The sequence below is a fragment of the Paramormyrops kingsleyae genome, chromosome 24 (assembly GCF_048594095.1).
Source record: "Paramormyrops kingsleyae isolate MSU_618 chromosome 24, PKINGS_0.4, whole genome shotgun sequence".
Taxonomy (NCBI): domain Eukaryota; kingdom Metazoa; phylum Chordata; class Actinopteri; order Osteoglossiformes; family Mormyridae; genus Paramormyrops; species Paramormyrops kingsleyae.
Genome location: NC_132820.1, coordinates 26,711,883 through 26,725,881, shown reverse-complemented (window position 1 = coordinate 26,725,881; position 13,999 = coordinate 26,711,883). Strand labels below are relative to the sequence as shown.

The window sequence follows — 13,999 nt, the reverse complement described above, 5'->3', positions numbered from 1 at the left end:
CTGGAGCGTAGGTGGTGTCCACTCCTCAGGCGTCGGGATTCTTTTTGGCGACCGCGCCTTTGAGGAAGTAAGTTAATTTACCGCTCTTCAAGGCAGGGTTTTGGGAGTGGACGCCACATGGAGGGGACAGCGCCTCCGGGCCATATGCATCTACGCTCCAGTGGAAGCCTCGTCCCGTATAACTCTCTCTGAAGAGTTGTCCCTGTTCTGTGTCACAGATCGACACTTGATTTTAGGAGGGGACTTTAACATCGCGTTGGAGGGTAGAGAAGATGTCAGCTCAGGGCATTTTCGCCATTTTATTCGTTCCTTTAAACTTGTGGATGGTTTTAAAACATGCAACCCCAGCATGCTGGGCTTCACCTGGCATAATAGTCGCGGAGCCAGCAGTCGCATCGACTACATTTTAGCTTCACCCCCCGTTGTTTTTGAAAAGGTGTCCCTCTCCCCACAGTGGCCCACTGACCACTTGGCAGTGGAGGCCACTGCCTCCATAGACGCCCCTGTATATGGGGGCGGCTATTGGAAAATGAACCTGCAGATCCTGGAGGAGAGCGATTTTAGACACCTTTTTTTAGATCACTTCTCCGAGTGGCAGAAGGACAAGCCTACCTTCCCCTCTGTGGCCGAATGGTGGGAGAGTGTGAAGGACAGGATCCAAACCTTCTCCATGCAGTATAGCAAGCAGCGCAGGATGGAGAAGAAATTCTCCATTCTGCAGCTGGTGAGAAGGTTGCGGGATGAATACGCCACTTACAACAATGGGGGCATGTATTAGGATGAATTCACGGACGATTACGTCACCCACGTGGCATGGAATTAATCCTTTTACTATAATATTCTGGGAAGTTGTAATTGTGGATTAATTCTGATCGTGTGTGGACTGATCGTCCTGAAATTCAGATCAATTGTCCATGATTCACCCCGAATGTTACTAGACTGCACTATTTACCGATCCCCTGTAAAACCTAATTTTGCCATAAATAACTTGGGCTCGTAAAAAGAAGCCAGGATGCTCATCTTGCATCAAAAGCATGCATTTGAGATGACATTTTAATTGCATAAATGGCCATATGTGTTTACTTAGATTTTAATGGTGTGTAAATATATTGGTTGCTTTTATTGCTTTTTTTTGTGCTTATTTTATGGTGAATGGTTCTGCAGATAGTTTGTTTAATACTATTTTAAAATATTTTTAGTAATGTCTTATTGTATTGGCATTCACTTATATGATATGGGAAAATTTCAGCCTGTTATATTATGACTATTTAATAATAATAATAATAATAATTGATACTTTATTGATCCCCGTGGGGAAATTGTTTTTACGCCTCCCTCAACTTGCTCTTTGTAGAGCAAGCTGTCCGCGAAGGGCAGCCACCCGTAGCGGCGCCCAGGGAGCTGGGGATTGAGGGTCTTGCTCAAGGACCCGCAGACGTGCTGAGGCTGGGCTTGAACCGGCGACAATGATATTTCTGAATATCATTGTTTTAGTAGGAAAATGTTCTTTTTAATTCCCTTGTTGACAGTGCCAATTTTTTAAGTGCAGTTTCTATTATATGTTTTAATGTGTTTGTGTCGATGTAAATAATTGTGCAGAACTGTTTAATAAAGTATTTGGATCTGAAAAAAAAATCTGTTTTAACAGTTTAATATCTGATACATCCCCTATGGAGGGGACCACATATTAAACGGATTTTTGGAACAGGGAGCCGGAAGTGGGGCTTGCCCCGTCCGCTCCAGGCATGGACCCGGTATTGATGTGCTTCCGGGAACGGTGCACCTCTACTGCCCCCTGTTGTTGAAAGGCAGAACTGACTGACTGACTGACTATATAAAGTACATGATCTTACCACACTGACATTTCTGATTTTGCTAACAATCATGTACAGTAAATTTAAAAGCTTGTAAGAAGATTCAGTGTGCAGTTACCAGGTTACAAATAAACAAACAAATAAATAAAATGGCATCAGAAGAGAAGTACGATGACAGTAAAATGTGTGAAACTAGTGGAATGTGAAAAATGTGTGTGCATATAAGTCTCCACATGTATAAAGCGGCTGTATAGCATAACAAAAAGGAGCAATGGATAACTGACATAAAGTGCTTACTGTCCATAACGACAATGAGTCATGTACGGCGTAAGATAAACACAACATGCGTTAGCTTTGAATATGCATAATGCACACGCAAGAATCATATGTCTTTGGAATCGAGAGAACTATCAGATAACTTCAACAAGTTACCAAATGGATGCAAAATCAAAGATAGGCTATTAATTTCTGCCTGACACTAACCTTGTATTCCTCTGTCACATGACCGGTGGGAAGTAGGATCCGAATGCAAGCTGTAGGGCAGAACCCCCTTTGCGGGGAGCTTTTCTGGCAGGCAGGCTTGGGCACAGAGACGCAAACAGACAAGGACAGAACTGGAGAACATTGGCCTGGGCACTTTACCAAACTAAGGAATGGGAAAACACAAGGCAGCTGGTAGTGACTGACAGAAGGACAGGAACATGAGGTGAGACTAATGGCGCTTTTCCACTGCATAGTACGGCACAGCACGGTTCAGTACAGCTCACCTTGGTTTGGCTCAGTTCGGCTCGGTTTGCGTTTCAACTGCAGTTTAGTGCCGCTTTAGAGTGGGCGGGATTATTCACATGTCGTTATAGTTGCGCCGCCTCTACTGCCGTGACATCATCGTAAACGCGCCACAAACAAACACACAACAATGGAGCATATCGACGGAATGGTGTTCTTCATTCTCGGCATGTGGATGTTTTTAACAGCAAGGCGAAGGAGTTTGTTTCAAAAGAGGCTGATGGCAGCCAAAGAAAACACAGCTAAAAAAACTAAGAGAGTTTTGGTTTTTCACTTTTTCATTCCGCGTCGCCCCATCCAGCTCTCGCTGGATCCGCTCCTCGGCTACCAACGAGAGGAACGTCTGCACTTCCTCAATAGACCACGAAACAGCCATTTTTGGTTAAAACAAAATGGTGCGTCCGAACCTTCGCTGGCTGTGCTAAAAATCTAGCGGGTCTGTTGTGTCTCGTGTCGCAAGTTCAGTGACGCAGTAATGACGATTTTCTCCGGCCAATCAGTGACCAGTAGAGTTTACACGTCACTTTTTGGTAACGGTTCGGCGCGCTTGGAACCTTGGATAAGATGGTACTAAAAAAAGGACCAGGTACCGGGTACTGTTCCCAGTGGAAAACCCCTCAAAAGTGAGCTGAACTGAACCGTGTCGTGCCGTACTATGCAGTGGAAAAGCGCCATAATAAAGACCAAGCGTGGCTCATTAGGGCCACGTCAGGGAGGAGAACTGGAGAGTAAGGTTGACAGGACGGGCAGGCCATGACAGTAACACCCCCCCACCCCCCAATCCTGTGCCCTCCTGGTGCAAAGGTATCATTAAGGGGACACACAGACCAGGGCAAAACCAAGGACAGCAGGGGAGACAAACCGCCAGGACACAACTCATGACAGGCCAGGTAACCCGACAGGGATGCAGACTAGGGACCAAAAGACAAACAGCGGGTGTCAGTGGGCAAGTGGCAACAAAGGAAACAGAAGAAGGAGACAAAGGGAGGGATTGGGCACCAAAAGGACCAAAGGTGGCACAGGACAGACAGGGCAGGACACAACCAGACAAACAATGTGCAACAAGAATAGGGCCAGGAGAGGGAGCCAGGGGGAACCTAAAGTGGGAAGCAAGAGTGACTGGAGTGGGGGCTGGAAGAGTGAAATCGGGCTAAGAGGTGAAACCAGGGAGAGCCACGGGGAAGCAAGACTACAGATCAAGCTCCGAGGTGCCGCAGAAGGGTCACGGCCAGGGGGGCCTTCGGAGTCCTGTCTGGGTCTGTAGAAGGACGAGCTCCTCTCGTCTGCGCCAGCCGAGGGAAGAACAGCATCGGTAGACGGCGAGGGGTCGGCAGAGCCGGAGGGCATCGAGGAGCAGGCAGGACAGGAACTGGACCACACCGTGGACCCTGCAGAACAAAAGCACAGGCCAGTACCAGTGCCGGAGGAAACCGCAGGTGGTTCCTTTTGGGAACCAATGGATGGGGTCCCCCGAAAAGACCCCCTTGGACCGAGCTGGGGTCAGGCGGTAAGTCTGGGTAGCATACCCCAGATCTTTCCTCCTGGAGCCGAACCCCCGACCAGTTTTCCGTTGACCCTGCCGTTGTCACGGCGATAACCTCCTCGGCTGGGGAAACTCTGGTCACGGGGCTGACACCACGGACTGGGACTCAGGGCAAGAACTGGAGGGTCCCACTCCATGTCCTCCGGGCCGCCTGTGCCTTAATCCATACTAAATGTAATTAAACAGAATGAAGCTTAAAAGAATAAAATGGTAAAGAGAGGAAAATTTAATGTGTAAGTTTCAAAAAACGGGCTCTTACTTTTATTCAGATGTTTGCAGGCGTTGTGACTCTGTGATGAATGGTGACGTATGAGATCCTGAGAATGGGCTACGCCTCCAAGGGTGAGTGGCAGGTGGCATTTCCCAGGAATTACAGGCTGGAGATGTCTGAGGAGCTCTCCTGGAGTGAAGACAGAAAGAGAAGAAGGGAACAAGCAGAGGGTGTGGGGAGAAAAAGACTGCAGATCCAGTTACAGGTGAATTGTACAAATGCCCTTGAAGTCTTGGTCCATGAGGGATCCAATTTTTAATTAAAAAAAAAAAAGGACAATAAATTATTTAAAAATAGAGTTTTCATTTATATCTGTCTAGGAGTTAAAACACATAAAATCAATTAACTTACCTGGTGATTTTGGAACTTCTGACCCCAAATCAAAATAATATAGATTATAACTAAATGCATCGTTTTATTTGGGAAAAAGGGATAAATTAAATAAAAGGTTAAATTTGGAATCTAAAACAAAAACAGCAATTTCACATCAGGAATAAATATCATTTCAAGGGTCTTCAGTACATTTTTCCTGTGTCTGCTCCCTTTACACGTAGAGAGTGATATAAACATGTACCAATATGTTAGACTGACTGAAATGAAACAGAGAAAACGTAAAATAAAGAAGTAAGGAAAATAGAGGTTAAAATGCACGGTAATTTGTCATATTGGCGCAAATGCACATAAAAAATGTGCAACCGATTGCTGCATGTATCGCTTTTAAAGGTTAATGCGTACTTGTGAACCAGTTATGTCCATCACTGCGTACATAGCTAACAGAAAGTCAAAACGCATTGCTGTGCTCTAGAACTTGTGAAGTAACTTGCGTGCCTGCTAGCGGCATTCCAGTTCATTTCAAAAGGCATGCACAAGCAGTGCCATCTTGTGGTTTGTCATATATGGCAGATAGGCATGTTGCTGGCCACCCTAAACGAGGACCCAGCATGATGTTGGCCACTGCTGCTGGGCTGCTGTCACAGTTGGTGATTTTTGCTACCTGACTCGACGGTGATCTCAGCCATGGTCCATCTCCTGACCCCCATTATATTTTGTGAATGTAAACCCGTTTAAGTTCACTGCTGCACAGTGGGAAGCAAGAGATCAACTCTGGCGTGTACTGACAACGTAAAATTCGAATAATACTTATCGATGTCAAATATGTGTATCTACATGCAACTAACCAACTATTCAATCAGACTCAGGATGTGCAACAATACCAGGCCCATTTACAAAACAATACTCATATACTTTAGTTTGTGTTCACTAAAGGGGGGGGCGAGGCCATTGAAGCACCATGCTTGCATTAGTTATAGGACAGACATGTGATCGTGTTAAATCCCCAAAACACAAAAATAACACAACACTACAGTCACCACATCCTGTCAGCTGGATGGAAGGATACTTTTTTTTTTCAAACACTGGGAAAGTTGGCCGGTGAAACAAAACTGGACACAGACAGAAAAGAACCCCACAACTCTCCTCACTGATCTGTCACTCAAAGGTCAACCCCCCCCCCCCCCCACACACACACACACACAGGACCATACAGTAGCTCAGCCAAGGCTGGTGATGTTGGAACGGCCACCGGGGGGCGCCACTATGCGGTGGCCAGGGCGCCTAGGGACATTGTCGTCAGCTTGGGGACCTGAAAGGCAGCAACAGACTAATTTCAGAAAGGGCTTCGACTGGATGTGTGCAGTGATCATTTTCCATATAGAATTTAAATGTTTTAAGGTCCTTCCAGCAAAAATGAACTACAAATAAACTACAAATTTACCTCAAAATGGCAATTCCATGGCAATTATGGATGTTCAGTTGTTAATAATAAAAATATATGTTTATTTATACTCAAAGCTTCATAAAACCACACGGGCAAGATTATACGCTGATCCTGGCTCTGCAGAGGACGGCAAAATAGCGCATTGATATTTGTACTCATGCACCAAATTTATCGACCTATGAAATGAAAGAAGAGTTAATCATGTGGAAGAGAAGAGAGGAAGAGACAGGTAGATTGTAGAAGACGTCATGCAGAGAACCACTGACACGTATGGGTATGAACTTGAAGAGGAGCCCCAGGTTTGGGATGAGAAACAGACACGAAACACCGGAAGGGAAAAAGAGGATGGCCACCAGGTGCAGAATGGCCTGCAGAATGCAGGAAATACCCCAAGAAGCCATGCAAAGGATCCACTCCTTACTCAGAAGTCAACTTGGCCAATACCCAATCAAACCCATACCCAAAATTTTCAGCATCAAAGAACTCTTAATTCTCCTTCACTGTCTTTTAGCCCTCAGTCTCTCCCTGGCTCCTTCCTGCCCTGGTACCTCATCTATCACCAAGGAGTTTACAGCCTACAGGAATGTCCATCATCATGACACATCGAAGCAATAGCGGTTAACCTCACAAACCTATAGCTGATGTGTGCTTGTTATGTTTGCTTGTATTTGTGTTACCCTCCAACTGCTGAGAGTCCGGCCTTGGAAATATATAAGATGATGCAGGTGAAGTCAGGGCAAGGTGCTAGGAGACATCAGTGTCAATACAAGTACAGACAATCGTCATTGTGGGGTCCCTTGCTCCCCAACATGCTGGGGAACCAATAAAAAGGAAGAAGGCATGGACTCTGCCCAATTAAAGACCTTATTGCATGTGTGTAGGAAACCAAATTTCTCTGGGCTCCGCGTGTATCACGGTTACATATGAAGCACACATGTGTTTAAACTTAAAAAAAATCAGGATGAAAGGTGCCTTATTCCCTTTTGCACAGTCATGATACATTTCTGTAATCACATCTCGTCAGCAAGGGGGTATCTCACGCCCCGAAAATTAATATGAATAATTTCTGTTTTTCACCATTTTACTTCAGGTGCTCCGGTTCGATAAGCAGACCCTGTCTCACTCAGTCACCCACTCAGTCAGTCAGTCTGAGTCAGTCCGTTTAATATGTGGTCCCCTCCATGGGGGACGTATCAGATATTAAACTGATACTACACTTGATCTTAGCCAAAAGGCCGAGAAGCCTTTTATTAGATGGATTTTTGGAACAGGGAGCCGGAAGTGGGGCTTGTCCCGTCCGCTCCACGCATCGACCCGGTATTGCAGTGCTTCCGGGAACGGTGCACCTCTACTGCCCCCTGTTGTTGAAAGGCAGAACTGACTGAGTGGGTGACTAATAGACTGAGTGCCTCTGGATGGCCAGCTAATTAGCTGCATGTGCTGTGAGGGAGGGGCCCTGTCCGTGCACAGCCCCCGTTTCCTGCTGTTCTTCTCTTTTATTTTTTTTTTAAAGGAAGGTGACACGCTGTCGTTTTGGTAAGGAATGACGCCATCTTTGCCTTTTGAATTTTCCCTCATGTTTGTTTAAATGATTGCTGGTTTTGAGAGGACAGGAGGACAGGGAGGAGTCTGGGCCCTGAGGCTGACGGCTGCGACATCCCTGGGCATTCTACTCCGAGCGGGGGGGGGCACGGAGGCCCGGCTAACGGCGACCCGCTAAGTGGCAGCCCCATATCGACTCGGGTCTCTCTTCGTTCTTCAGGACCGGTATACATTTCTTCTCCTTTCCGGATTGGAAAAGACAGGAAGGAGCAAAAGTGGAAGAGTTGACGAAATGGCGTCGGATGGCATAGCTTCCAGCGGTGGGGCGTAAAGACCTTGCATTCCAGAGCATCCCCGCGCATATGAGAGTCTGCTCCGTACATCTCCATTCAGGTAAGTCAGCTTCCGGTGTGATCACTAGACTCCATTCTTGTGTTTGTCCCTAAAGAGAACAGCCAGGATAGGAAATGCTGGAAACCCATCCCGACCGGAGTCCATCCCTTCCCGGTGGCACAGTAACCTGAAAGTGTTTGTGAGTGTGGTTTATGTCAGATTAGGAGAGCTGAAATTAACCTTTTGTTGGATGATAGTCGGCGACCAAAACAAGAGCTAGATCACAGAAAAGTGTTTCAAAAGCGACAGCGTCAAAGTGAAATGCAACACTGGATGGAAGTTTTCTAGTCCTGATGAAGGATGTAGAATCAGAATCCAGATATGTTTCCATACAAGGAATTTGCCTTGGTGGTGCTTTTACATGACATTACAAAGAACATACATCATTTAGCAAAGACATATGCAGAAAGGTAATAGACAATAGACTGGCAATTGGGTAATATGATAATTATATGATAATTAAGTTTATTAATGGCAGTAATGATGGTATTATGATATTTATATATGTGTGTGTACATAGTAATCATTGTAGTATGAATATAAACTATATAAATGGTATAATAATTTAAAGGGCTCTTGAATGGTGCCGTTATTAAGTAGCAGCCAAGTCAACTATATGTGCAAGAGTGCAATATGTATACAGAGTTTGCAGTATGTGTGCATAATGTGCAAGAGTGCAGAATATAATCATAGAGGAAGTTTATCAGTTGTTCACTGGTTATGCTGGTGGATATTTCACTGCAGCTGACGATTAATTGAATGTCCATTCAGAGACTGGTTTGGTTAATGAGAGAGACTACCTGAGGGGAGAAGCTCTTGGCGTGTCTTGTGGTCTTGGTTCTGATTGCCATGAGTCTTCTCATGGAGGGTAAGGCTTGAAAGATGTGGTGAGCAGGGTGAGATGGGTCCTCAAAGATTTTGTATGCCCGTTTCCTGGTTCTGGTGATGTACAGTGTCTGGAGGGTAGGCAGGTTACTGCCAATTATTCGCTCTGCTGAGCGGATGATGTATTGCAGTCTGGCCTTGTCTCGTTCAGTGGCTGATCCAAACCAGGCTGTGTTGGAGGAGGTGAGGATGGACTCAATTATTGCAGCGTAAATCTGGGCCATCGTGGTTATAACATGTTATTTTGGATCAGGCACGGACAGTTGTGAGAGTTCAGTCCGCATTAGCGCCGATACAATAGTATTCAATGCAAAGCTAAAGTCCACAAACAAAATTCAAACAAACAAACAAAATTCTAACATATGTCTCAGGGCACTCCAAGTGTCAGAGCAAGAAATGGAGTCCAGTGTTAACTGCATCGTCCACAGGTCTGTTGGTTCTGTAGGCAGACTGTAGCCTGGGGTCAAGCGATGGGTCTGTGATGAATTTAAGGTATGACAGCACAAGTCTCTCAAAAGCCTTCATTACCACCGATGTGAGAGCCACTGGTCTGTAGTCACTGAGGCAAGAGACTCTGGGTTTCTTTGGAAAAGGTGTTATTGTGGATGATTTAAGACACAAAGATCCAGTGACTGGTTGAAAATATCTGTGAAGACAGGTGATGGTTGATCTACACAGTGCTTCAGAGTGGCTGGGAAGACAGAGTCGCTTTCCTTGTATTCTGACTCCGGAAGATCTTGTTTACATCTCTGTCGTTGATTCTCCTCGGGAGGTGGCTGGACGTGGCGGGGGGGGCTTGGGGTGAGCTGGGGAGAGTGTGGGCGAGGTGTGAAGGTACCCAGGTGTGAAGAAGGCCATTGAAAAGGTGAGGGCTGTATGATGCATGAATGTGGCTTTTCAAACCCACAGTAGAACCCACAGTATCACCACTCCTGTAGGCTTCATCTTTTGTTTTAGGAAGCTGCCTGAGTTCAGTTGTAAACCATGGTTTTTTCGTTATTATAGCTGACAACAAACTTTTTGGGAATGCGAGAGTCCTCGCAGAAGCTTATGTGCCATGTTACAGTGTCCGTGTATTCATCCACGCTGTTAGTAGCAGTTTTGAAAACATTCCAGTCTGTCGAGTCAAAGCATGATTTTAATTGCTCTACAGCTCCGCATGTCCAGTGTTTCACTCTAGTAACGACAGGTTTAGCAGTTTTCAGATTTTGTCTGTATGCTGGAATTAGATGAATTGTTGCATGGTCAGAGTTTCCTAGTGCAGCACCAGTCATTTTCTGTCATTAAAATGTGACGTCTTTTCAGTTACCTATTTATTTCTTTTGGCTTTTTCTTATTATTATCTATGTGTTCATTGTAATTGATTAATAAAATTATTTATTTTCATTATTATTTCTTTTTCACTTATCTTTGAAATGTGATTTTGACATTTTAATTTGATTATATCCTTGTCTTTGTAAAGCACTTTGAATTGCCTTGTGCCTGAATTGTGCTATATAAATAAACATGCCTAAAATCTTTGATAATGACAATGTGCCCAGCCGGCTGTGAACTGTTCGTGCGCTTCAAGAGATTTGTAGTTTTTAAACTCTTTAAAAGTGTACGCACTAATGACAGAAACTAGGTGGTTGACAGTGTCCCCATAAGAAAGCCAAGGTAGCGCATCGGGATCCCTTGTTCATGTGTTCGCTGGCATTTCATAAGGGTCGACGAGGACACCATAGACAGTGGTGTCCTCTCACTGTTCTTCGCTTTCTCCATCTTTGCATTTCTTGCAGTGTGAAGATCTGCGAGCTGTTTAATTTTAGTGACCGCTCCTTTTCAGGATTATGTCGTATATGTTTAACATTAGTTCAAAGTGTGGAAGGGAAATTTAAAGTGATGGTAGGCCAGGGTTGGGAGGCATTGTGGGATTGTTCTTGTGTCTCAGGTTATGTTGTTTTGGGGATGGTGCCGTGTGTCCTTGCCTCACAGCCACCTGCACGGAACCAGCTTTGCAGGCCACAGACCTTGGAGAACTGGGCTGAAGAGAACATCTCCGGGCGGAGAAAGGGGGGCTGCAGGAAGCCTTGAAATGTAGCTGCTATACTATGCTAGACGCAGTTTGTTGTATGGTAGCATTTGAACACACAAGCAAGTTATGTATCCATAAGGGTTGTATATGTTTACGCTGAAATCTTTATTTAGGTAATATAGGGTTGAGGTTTCCCTTACTGATAGCATTGTGAGCCATGCCAGCCATGGACACCGAAGGGGGGATTGCACCTTTTTGCTGGGTTGGGAGTGGAATTTCCATAATGTTTAGGGTTTCTGCCCTCCTTCCTAGGCTGGATAGTGTTGGGGCACGGCGTCTCCACCGGGTCCGTGGATGAGAAGAGATTCACAGCTGACATGGGGAGAAGTTGCAAATCACCGGTTTATTGTCTTGACTGATTATAATCAGGGAGCGGCCGTCTGACATACATTCAGCATGTACAGGAGGAGGCTCTGCCATATGTATCAGCTGTATCCCTTTTAAAGCCCTTTGGGCACCCCCCCCCCCCCCCCACCCCTTTCTCGGTACCTTCCGTGTACGTGACAACCACATGTGTGATTCCAGCCGGCTCGTAGTTGTCCTTCTGGAAGGCTAAAAGATAAGTAGGGGCCGCTGATATTCTCTGTCGCCCCCCCTATCTGTTCCGATTAGGTAGCCTTGCCTTGCCGGCGCGCCAGTCAGTTCTCATTTTGATTAGTTATAGCATTATAGAATCATTCCCTTTATTTTATTAATTATTCCCTCAATTCCCCCTTTTGATCTCCGCAAGGAGATCACCCTGATTATGCTGATTAGTAATATTTTCCCTTATTTATGAAATTTTGCATTCCGCCTTTTGATCTCCGCAAGGAGATCACCCTATTGGCGGGGGAGGTGTAGTTCAAAGCTGTCCAAATGACCTTTGCCCCTCTCCGGCCCGACAGGCAGGAGAGGCATCATCCGCGCATAGGTGTCATCACGGTAGTGATGAGACGAACTGACAGTGCGCGCAGGCAGGGAATACAACAACACCCACAAGTGACTAAAATCGCAGCAAAAGTAGCAAAGGATAATAAAAGCGAGCCCATTAAGCCTTTCCACTGTCCGAACGCTGAGGTCAGCCAAGCATCCCAGATGTTATTGATCCCGGATTGTGCATGCATTGTTTTGGAGAGGGTCCGGAGACCCTCGAGTGCCCTGGTCACTGAGCCGTCTGGTGCTGTGTTGTTGGGAATGTAAGTACAGCATACTTCCCCAAACATAGCGCACACTCCCCCCTTTAGGACTCTGAAGAGTTCCACACACAATCCTTTCCATCCAGCCTAGGAAGGAGGGCAAAAACCCTGAGCTTCAGGGAAATTCCACTCCAAGTCCGCCACAGGTCTTATAGTATATTAACCTGCTGATTTCTGGGTGCGGGGTGCATTGCGCATTGTACCCGAGTGTGGCTGGAACACTATGCTGGATTGCTGAATAAAGAAGAAAACTTTGCTCATTACATGCGAGGTCTGGAGTTTGATTCAAGTGTGACAGAGTGAGAGTGATTATAGAGGATTATAGAGTCATAGTTGTTTGGGTTAATTCTGAGTACCACAAAAGTTTACAAGCCCTATTTTGGCAAGAGCTAATCATAAGAGCTAATCCTAATCATTTTCATCCTTGCTGTTTAAATCACTCATGAACAGATGTGTTTGTGAGAAATTGGTTTGTTTTAAGCATTTTGAATTTAAATAAATACTGCAATACTCATTGCAGAAATACATCTTTTCCAATATTGTGCGGCCTAATAATGAAGTACTTACTACTAGGAGATATCTAACAACATAAGATGCAACATTCAACAGGGGGTAGTGAAGTGATATGTGGCAGATCAAAGTGCCAATTCGATGTGGGGCAGTGATTAGCATGTGGAGAATGCTGCAGCAGTATTACAAAATCAGCAACTCTTTTAAAAATAATAGTGATATAAATATATTATTTATTCATAAGTATATAGAATTAGTACACAAAATATAAGTATATAAATATAAGCATATAAAGCATATAAGTACATAAAGTATAAGTATATAAAGTTTAAGTATGTAAAGTATATAAGTATAAAAATCTTAAGTATAAAAATGATATGTATAAAAATGTTATAAGTATAAAAATGTTATAAGTATAAAAAATTTTAATAAAAAAAGTTTAAGTAAAAAAAGTTTAAGGGCTCAGAGGCCTGCTGCTCCTACTCATCAGAGTGGATTTGTTGCTTCAATTTCTTCTTCAGAGCCTCTGCTAAAATGGCAGCAACGTCCTCTGAGGCCATGGGCGTCCCCTGCGTCAGTCCCCTCCTCGGCACTGGCGTCCCACCTGGCGACCTCAGCACCGGGTGCAGTTTAATGCGGGGCAGCTCCGCCAGGACATCCACTATGTTGGGGCCTTTGGTGGGTCCTGCGCCACTTCCCTGACGATGACTTGTCTCCTGCTTGGGGCCCTGGATACTAGCAGGTGGAGGAGGCGGCAGTGCAGGCGGGGGGGCGGTGGAGGAAAAGGGGGCGGGCGGTGGAGGAGGAGGGGCGGCAGGCGGAGGAGGAGGCGGCGGTGGTGGCGGCAGTGGAGGAGGAGGGGGCGGCGGGCGGAGGAGGAGGCGGCGGTGGTGGCGGCAGTGGAGGAGGAGGGGCGGTGGAGGAGGAGGCGGTGGAGGAGGAGGGCGGTGGAGGAGGCGGCGGCAGTTTAGGAGGAGGAGGGGCGGTGGAGTAGGAGGGGGCGGCGGGCGGAGGAGGAGGCGGCGGTGGTGGAGGAGGAGGCGGCGGTGGAGGAGAAGGAGGTGTCCCCTGTGTCAGTCCCCTCCTTGGCACTGGCGTCCCACCTGGCGACCTCAGCACCGGGTGCAGTTTAATGCGGGGCAGCTCCGCCAGGACATCCACCATGTTGGGGCCTTTGGTGGGTCCTGCGCCACTTCCCTGTCGATGTCTCTGCTTGGGGCCCTGGATAC

General features: G+C 46.0%; 3 pseudogenes; 2 read left to right on the top strand and 1 right to left on the bottom strand.

Annotated features, from left to right (window-relative positions):
• The first annotated feature begins 1,610 nt into the window (after positions 1-1,610).
• On the top strand, positions 1,611-1,788 carry LOC140582632 (U2 spliceosomal RNA; annotated as a pseudogene).
• Positions 1,789-7,332: 5,544 nt separating this feature from the next.
• LOC140582496 (U2 spliceosomal RNA) lies at positions 7,333-7,438 on the bottom strand (annotated as a pseudogene).
• LOC140582643 (U2 spliceosomal RNA) lies at positions 7,405-7,542 on the top strand (annotated as a pseudogene).
• Positions 7,543-13,999: the final 6,457 nt, after the last annotated feature.